Raw genomic sequence first — 8,946 nt, forward strand, 5'->3', positions numbered from 1 at the left:
GCTACTGGGAAGGCTGAGATGGAAGTATCACTTGAGCCGGGGATATCAAGGCTGCAGTGAACACTGATTGTGTCATTGTACTCCAGCCTGGATGACATAGTGAGACCCTGTATAAAAATAAATAAATAAATAATTCTGGCCATCGTTGTCTTCTTAATTGTGGCTACTTATATACCAAATATTATCCCCTTCAGGAGGTACTACATTATATCTTACATTAGGCTTTAAGAAAAGGACCATCATATTCTTTTCAAAAGCAGTTATTTGTAGAAGTGTGTTTTTCATGATAAATTTTGTTGTGTTATTTTGAGTTTTCATGATTGATAATGACCTCTCATAACTGCAGATTTTCATTTTTTATACATTTTCAGTTTATATTTGTTTAATTGGATTATATTTTTCTTCTAACAACTGAGTCCAGGAATCTAACTATAACTCTGTCAGTTTTTCCCATTGTTTCTAAATACCTTTTCATTTATTCTTTTTTTCTTTTTTATTTTTTTATTATTATTATACTTTAAGTTTTAGGGTACATGTGCACAATGTGCAGGTTAGTTACATATGTATACATGTGCCATGCTGGTGTGCTACACCCATTAACTCATCAATTAGCATAAGGTATATCTCCTAATGCTATCCCTCCCCATCGCACCACCCCACAACAGTCCCCAGAGTGTGATGTCCCCTTCCTGTGTCCATGTGTTCTCATTGTTCAATTCCCACCTATAAGTGAGAGCGTGCGGTGTTTGGTTTTTTGTCCTTGCGATAGTTTACTGAGAATGATGATTTCCACTTTCATCCATGTCCCTACAAAGGACATGAACTCATCATTTTTTATGGCTGCATAGTATTCCATGGTGTATATGTGCCACCTTTTCTTAATCCAGTCTATCATTGTTGGACATTTGGCTTGCTTCCAAGTCTTTGCTATTAGGAATAGTGCCGCAATAAACATATGTCTGCATGAGTCTTTATAGCAGCATGATTTGTAGTCCTTTGGGTATCTACACAGTAATGGGATGGCTGGGTCAAATGGTATTTCTAGTTCTAGATCCCTGAGGAATCGCCACACTGACTTCCACAATGGTTGAACTAGTTTACAGTCCCACCAACAGTGTAAAAGTGTTCCTATTTCTAAACATCCAGCACCTGTTGTTTCCTAACTTTTTAATGATTGCCATTCTAACTGGTGTGAGATGGTATCTCATTGTGGTTTTGATTTTCATTTCTCTGATGGCCAGTGATGGTAAGCATTTTTTCATGTGTTTTTTGGCTGCATAAATGTCTTCTTTTGAGAAGTGTCTGTTCATGTTCTTTGCCCACTTTTTGATGGGGTTGTTTGTTTTTTTCTTGTAAATTTGTTTGAATTCATTGTAGATTCTGGATATTAGCCCTTTGTCAGATGAGTAGGTTGCAAAAATTTTCTCCCATTTTGTAGGTTGCCTGTTTAGTCTGATGGCAGTTTCTTTTGCTGTGCAGATGCTCTTTAGTTTAATTAGATCCCATTTGTCAATTTTGGCTTTTGTTGCCATTGCTTTTGGTGTTTTAGACATGAAGTCCTTGCCCATGCCTATGTCCTGAATAGTAATGCCTAGGTTTTCTTCTAGGGTTTTTATGGTTTTAAGTCTAACGTTTAAGTCTTTAATCCATCTTGAATTAATTTTTGTATAAGGTGTAAGGAAGGGATCCCGTTTCAGCTTTCTACATATGGCTAGCCAGTTTTCCCAGCACCATTTATTAAAGAGGGAATCCTTTCCCTATTGCTTGTTTTTCTCAGGTTTATCAAATATCAGATAGTTGTAGATATGTGGCATTATTTCTGAGGGCTCTGTTCTGTTCCGTTGATCTATATCTCTGTTTTGGTACCAGTACCATGCTATTTTGGTTACTGTAGCCTTGTAGCACAGTTTGAAGTCAGGTAGCGTGATGCCTCCAGCTTTGTTCTTTTGGCTTAGGATTGACTTGGTGATGTGGGCTCTTTTTTGGTTCCATATGAACTTTAAAGTAGTTTTTCCAATTCTGTGAAGAAACTCATTGCTAGCTTGATGGAGATGGCATTGAATCTATAAATTACCTTGGGCAGTACATCCATTTTCACGATATTGATTCTTCCTACCCATGAGTATGGAATGTTCTTCCATTTGTTTGTATCCTCTTTTATTTCATTGAGCAGTGGTTTGTAGTTCTCCTTTAAGAGGTCTCTCACATCCCTTGGAAGTTGGATTCCTAGTTATTTTATTCTCTTTGAAGCAATCGTGAATGGGAGTTCACTCATGATTTGGCTCCCTGTCTGTTATTGGTGTATAAGAATTCTTGTGATTTTTGTACATTGATTTTGTATCCTGAGACTTTGCTGGATTTGCTTATCAGCTTAAGGAGATTTTGGGCTGAGACAATGGGGTTTTCTAGATATACAATCATGTCATCTGCAAACAGGGAGAATTAGACTTCCTTTTTTCCTAATTGAATACCCTTTATTTCCTTCTTCTGCCTAATGTCCTGGCCAGAACTTCCAACACTATGTTGAATAGGAGTGGTAAGAGAAGGCATCCCTGTCTTGTGCCGGTTTTCAAAGGGAATGCTTCCAGTTTTTGCCCATTCAGTATGATATTGGCTGTGGGTTTGTCATAAATAGCTCTTATTATTTTGTGATACGTCCCATCAATACCTAATTTATTGAGAGTTTTTAGCATGTAGGGTTTCTGAATTTTGTAAAAGGCCTTTTCTTCATCTATTCAGACAATTATGTGTTTTTTGTCTTTGGTTATGTTTATATGCTGGATTACATTTATTGATTTGCGTATATTGAACCAGCCTTGCATCCCAGGGATGAAGCCCACTTGATCATGGTGGATAAGTTTTTTGATGTACTGCTGGATTCGGTTTGCCAGTATTTTATTGAGGATTTTTGCATCAGTGTTAATCAAGGATATTGGTCTAAAATTCTCTTTTTTGGTTGTGTCTCTGCCCAGCTTTGGTATCAGGATGATGCTGGCCTCATAAAATGAGTTAGGCAGGATTCCCTCTTTTTCTATTGATTGGAATAGTATCAGTAGGAATGGTACCAGTTCCTCCTTGTACCTCTGGCATTTATTCTATTTGTTCATTTTTCTTTTTTTAGAAACATAGTCTCCCAGGCTGGAGTGAGGTGACAAGATTATAGGTTACTGCAACCTTAAACTCCCTGGCTCAAGCAGACTTCAAAGTAGCTAGGGCTACAGGCACAGTCCAGCTTTTTTTTTTTTTTTAGAAACAGCATCTCACTATGTTCACCAAGCTAGTCTGGCTTCAAATGATCCTCCTGCCTCAGTTTCCCAACATACTGAGATTATTGGCATGAGCCACTGTGGCTTCAAAGAGTTTTTTAATAACTTCCCTACTTCTCAATTTTTTAAAATCACTAAAAATGCTTGTGCTTTATTTATCTGTGAATAAGGAAAACACATGTCTTCATGCACCTTTATAGAATTGGTAATATGTTTCTACAACCCCGTGACAATGCCAACTTTGCCTTTATATAGGAAGTACCCAGCAATCTTCTTGTGGCTGACTCTAGTTACATAAATTATTATTTCTAGTCTTGTAAGTATGTTGATGGTGGCAGAAGAAGAGATCTAGAAGCTTAACAGACAACTTCTTGATACGGCTGCCAAAGTTATTGTGATCTGAAGAAATAGAGATGAGAAGGATATGGGATATGCATTATTCTATTAGGCAATTTATAGTATGGCTTTCCTGTAAGATTTTATATTATAGCTTTCATTCATTACAAATATCCCTGAGATAGTTCAAATTCTCTTTTCTCCATCTCATCTCATACATACTTACTTCATAGAATCTTGGATTTTGGCAAATCACCTTACATCTTGTGACAGAATACAGAGTAATTTCAATGCCTGACATTGTGATTTTACTTCCATTTTTACTCCTATAAAGAAGAATAATTTGAATTCAATTGTATATTGATTTTTATATACTTCTGATTTTATTTTTCCATTAATTTTGTTTTTATTTTCAACCTCTGAATTTTATTAATGATATAGAGAATATGACTCTTGTGGCTTAGTCTGATACTGGTATACCCTGCAGTGTCTGTACAAGCAGTTATAACAGCTCTTCCAAAAGATGTAAGTGTGAGAATCTGACATTTCTTCACTTCTGATGGGGTACTGAAGAAGGACCACACCTATAGCTCTCATTCCAGGATCTGTTCTGATTTGTGGATTAAATCTTGGGTGCAGGCAGATTTTGTGGCCCAGTAAAACACCTTCCTGGTCAATGTCTCCTGAAATGGTTAGGATGCAAATGCTTCTTTATAGAATGGAAACATAAAGAATACAATTAAAATTAAAGTGAGAGAAGCGTTTAATTTTACTTCAATTTAAACTTAAATGTTTGCTTAAATATATTTTTTGTTGGCTTGGCATGGTAGGTCAGACCCGTAATCCCTGCATTTTGAGAGGCCTGTAATCCCATGACTGCCCAAGGCAGGCAGACTACTTCAGGTCAGGAGTTTCAGACCAGCTTAGACAGTATGGTGAAACCTATCACTACTAAAAATACAAGAAAAACTTGGCTAGGCACTGTGGCATGCACATTTAGTCCAAGGTACTCAGGAGGCTCAGGCAAGAGAATCACTTGTATCTGGGGGGCAGAAGTTATAGTGTCTGAGACTGTGCCACTGCACTACAGCCTGGATGAAAAAGTGAGACTCCATCTCAATAATAATAATAAAAATAATAAAATAAAATAAATCCTTATTTAGCAATTTAAGCACTTGATATTTTACAAATGAATGATCCCTCATTGTCTTTATTCTATATGCTATATCATTACATTGAAATGTAAAGAGTATAAATTTCTTTAACAGACTGCAATGTCTTTATATTGTACTTTATTTTGTACTTTTTGTTAATTTGTTTGCTTTATTGGGACAGGTTCTCACTCTGTCACCCAGACTGGAGTGTAGTGGCTTGATCATGACTACCTGCAGCCTTGACCTCTCCACTCAAGCAATCCTCCTACCTTTGACTTCTGAGTAGCTGACACTACAGGCATATACCATCAAAAGTAGCTAGTTTTTGAAATAAATATTTTTGAGACAAGGTCTTTCTATGTTGTTCAGGTTGGTCTTGAACTCCTGGACTCAACTGATCCTCCCACTTCAGCCTCCAAAGCAGCTGGCACCATAGGCGTGCACCACCAAGCATGGCTAATTAAAAAATACTTGTATTAGAGATGGGGTATCCCTGTATTGCCTAAGATGATCATGAACTCCTGGGATCAAGTGATTCTTTCACTGCAGCCTCCCAAAATGCTAAGATTACTGATGTGAGCCACAGCACCTGCTCAATATTTTCTCTTTCTTTCTTTCTCTTTCTTTCTTTCTTTCTTTCTTTCTTTCTTTCTTTCTTTCTTTCTTTCTTTCTTTCTTTTTCTTTCTTTCTCTTTTTTCTCTCTTTCTCAGTTTCTTTTCTTTTCTTTTCTCTTCTTTTCTTTCTTAGAGGATCTCACCCCCAGCAACATGTCGTGGCTACTGTCCATGGCTGAATCCTGCCAGGGCTTTATTCTGAGTCATTAGTGGATCCGGTCTACAGCCAGCTGTCTGTAAACTGTAAGTATTTGGAACCAGGCTAAAGAGCAGTGGTGGTATCAAGCCTCAATACAGCCAAGTTATCAGGCTTAGGTGATCCTCTCACCTCAGTTTCCCAAGGGGCTGAGACAGGGTCTCACACCAGTTGCCCAGGCTGGAGTGTAGTGGAGTAATCTTGGCTCACTGCAACCTCTGCCTCTCAGGTTCAAGCCATCTTCCTGCCTCAGCCTCTTGGGTATCTGCAAGTACAGGTATGCACCACCATGGCCAGCTAATTTTTGTGTTTTTGATACAGGTCGTGTTTCAGCATGTTGCCCAGGCTGTTCTCAAACTCCTGGGCTGAAGCAATTTTCATGCATTGACCTCCCAACGTGCGGGGGGTTACAGGAATGAGCCACCACGCCTGGCCTATTATTTTCTAAAGAAGATCAAAGTCCCTTTCATGTATCAAAATCCAAGGCAAATATAGTTAATAATGATGAAATAGATCTAAAAAGTAAATATAAGCATAATTCCATTCTCATGTTTCTAAATACTTACAGTTTAGTCAGACAGCTGGCTGTAGAGAGGATCCACCACCGAATCAGAATAATACCCTGGCAGAATTCAGCCATGTACACTAGCCATGACATATTGCTGGATGCTGACAACGGGGCAAAACTTGAGGTCAACGAGTATAACCACTGCTTCTGAGAATTAAGTACTATAAATGGGAGGGGAAATGGTAAATATAACATGAAAAACAGTATCTTTTCAAATGATCAGTAAGATATGTCATCCTATATGTTTGTTTGAGGAAGAGGAAATTAAGGAAATATACAGAAGGATGAGGAGGAGTAAAGAAAATCATCCTCTAAATGTAGAATTAAGTGAAAGAGAGCCATTAAAAATAGATGAGATAAATAAAGTAGAGAATAAAGAAATGATAGCATTTTAAAGCCTAGAAAACAAAACAAAACAAAACCTTAAGTACTCAGACAAACAAGTCTTAGTAAGGAGATTTACTTGAGAAAAAAAATTCCAAGTATCTGTACGTACCACCAGAACAGTGAAGAAACAATTCCTGAGAAGAAAAGTAGAACTCCCATGTTGGCTTAAGAGTGTGCAGTTAGAAGATAGGGTTTTAGGATACTATCTATGAAGGTGGAGATTGAAATGGCAGGATATGGAATGTCTGACATCATAAGAGGTCCTTGTGAGATAACTGCCTTCCTTTAGGATTAACTGTTACATTCAAGAAATGTACCCAAATTACAGGGGATATTAAAATTTTAACTCATTAGTTCAATATTAACCATTAATTTTGGAGTAGGGACAGATAATTTTCCAGTCCCACACCTTGTAAAAATTTAGGATCTATTCTGTGTTACTATGTAGCTTTCTTTCATTCTTTTTTTGAAATGCAGTCTCACTCTGTCACCCATGCTGGAGTGCAGTGGTACAATCTTAGCTCACTGCCACTTCTGCCTCCAGAGTTCAAGACATTCTGCTCTCTCAGCCTCCTGAGTAGATGGGACTACAAGTGCACACTAGCATGCCTGGCTAATTTTTGTATTTTCAGTAAAGACAGGGTTTCACCATGTTGCCCAGGCTGGTCTCGAACTCCTGGACTTAAATGATCGCACCATCTCAGCCTCCCAAAGTGCTGGGATTACAGATATGAGCCACCATGCCAGGCCAATAAGTAGCATTCTTTATCTATCTAATACTACTTAGTAATTAAAAAGAAATAGATAACATATATTATCTGACATATTTTCTGAAATAAGTTAAGGAAATATTTATATTTATTTAAAATAACCCATTAATCAATATAAGGAACAATAGCACATTTCATTCATATATCTTTTGACATACCCACATCTACTCATTATTATGTCTCTATTCAGAAGCACCCATGTTGTAAATTTACAGAAAATATCTCAAGACAAATTATCTGGCTTTCCTTTAATGGCAATCTGAAGCAAAGAGCTACAATCCAGTAAATATTTATCAAACCTCTAAAATGTAGTGTGCTATAATTTAGACACATATATGAGGAGGACCAGTCTTTGCTTTCAGGGAGTTTTCAAGGCAGGAGAAAACAATTAATATATAATGTGGGAAATTTATACTAAACAAAATAGAAAAACTAAAATCAATTATATATAAATAAATTTATATTCCATACTATGTAATTCATGAGATAACAGAGAAGGCAGATTAGGCAGATTAATGATTTTATTCTAGACCCAAATATATTCTATCATTCCACTTAGCAATTATAGTACATTATTTTCAACTTCAAGATGACTGTAAGATGGCCTCACTGTACCCATCTTTAGGTCCTTGTTCAAAATACCAAAAAAAAAAAAGAGGAAACAAAATAGGGGAGAAAATAGGGGAGATTCTTTTTTTTTTTTTTTTTTTTTTGAGATGTAGTCTCACTCTGTAGCCCAGGTTGGAGTGCAGAGGTGTGATTTCAGCTCACTGCAACCTCTGCCTCTCAGGTTCAATTGATTCTCCTGCAACGGCCTGTGGAGTAGCTGGGATTACAAGTGCCCACCATCATGCCTGGTTTTCTCTTTTTAGTAGAGATGGAGTTGGCCATCTTCACTGTGTTGGCCAGGTTAATCACAAACCCTGACTTCAGGTGATCCACCTACCTTGACCTCCAAAAGTGCTAGGATTACAGGTGTGAGCCACCACACCCAGCCAATAAACGGTTTAAAAAAAAATAATTAGCCAGGCATGGCGGTGCATTCCCCTAGTCTTAACTACTGGGGAAGCAAAAGAAGAGGATACGTGAGACTTGGAATTGGAGGCTGCAGTGAACTATGATCACACCACCAGTGCACTACAGCCTGGGGACAGAGACCCTGTCTCAAAAAAGAAAAGAAAAAGAGAAGAACAAAAGAAGAAAAGAAGGAAGGAAGGGAGGAAAGAAAATAAAGATAAGAGAAGGGAAGGGAAGGGAAAAGAAAAAGAAATAAAGGGAAAGGAAGAAGGAAGAATTTTTCAGCAAAATAGTGGCTCTTAAGCAGATTTTTCAGATTTATTCCCTAGAATTCATTGCATATGAATTTGGTTTTTTTGTGTGTTTGCACACGAATTTGGTATTTTTGTGTGTTTACTTGTTTTGTTTTTGTTGTTGACATAGGGTCATGCTGTATCACCCAGTCCAGAGTGCAGTGGCATGATCTTGGCTTAGTGCAAACTCCACCTCCCGGGTTTAAAGGATTCTCCCAGCTCACCACCTGTAGCTGGGACCTCAGGCCCATGCCACTACTCCCAGCTAACTTATTTATTTATTTATTTATTTTTATTTTTTTTGTAGAGACAGGGTTTCACCATTTTGCCCAGGCTGACCTCCA

The 8,946-nt window shown here is 37.6% G+C and overlaps 1 long non-coding RNA gene across 1 annotated transcript; it reads right to left on the minus strand.

The window, feature by feature from the left end:
- Positions 1-4,066: 4,066 nt before the first annotated feature.
- On the minus strand, positions 4,067-6,755 carry LOC129053404 (uncharacterized). The gene is made up of 3 exons (XR_008518282.1): positions 6,632-6,755; positions 6,134-6,296; positions 4,067-4,311 (listed from the first exon to the last, which is right to left on the minus strand). It is a non-coding gene; the product is annotated as an uncharacterized LOC129053404 (long non-coding RNA).
- Between the last annotated feature and the right edge of the window lie 2,191 nt (positions 6,756-8,946).

Source organism: Pongo abelii, chromosome Y (assembly GCF_028885655.2).
Source record: "Pongo abelii isolate AG06213 chromosome Y, NHGRI_mPonAbe1-v2.0_pri, whole genome shotgun sequence".
Classification (NCBI taxonomy): Eukaryota; Metazoa; Chordata; class Mammalia; order Primates; family Hominidae; genus Pongo; species Pongo abelii.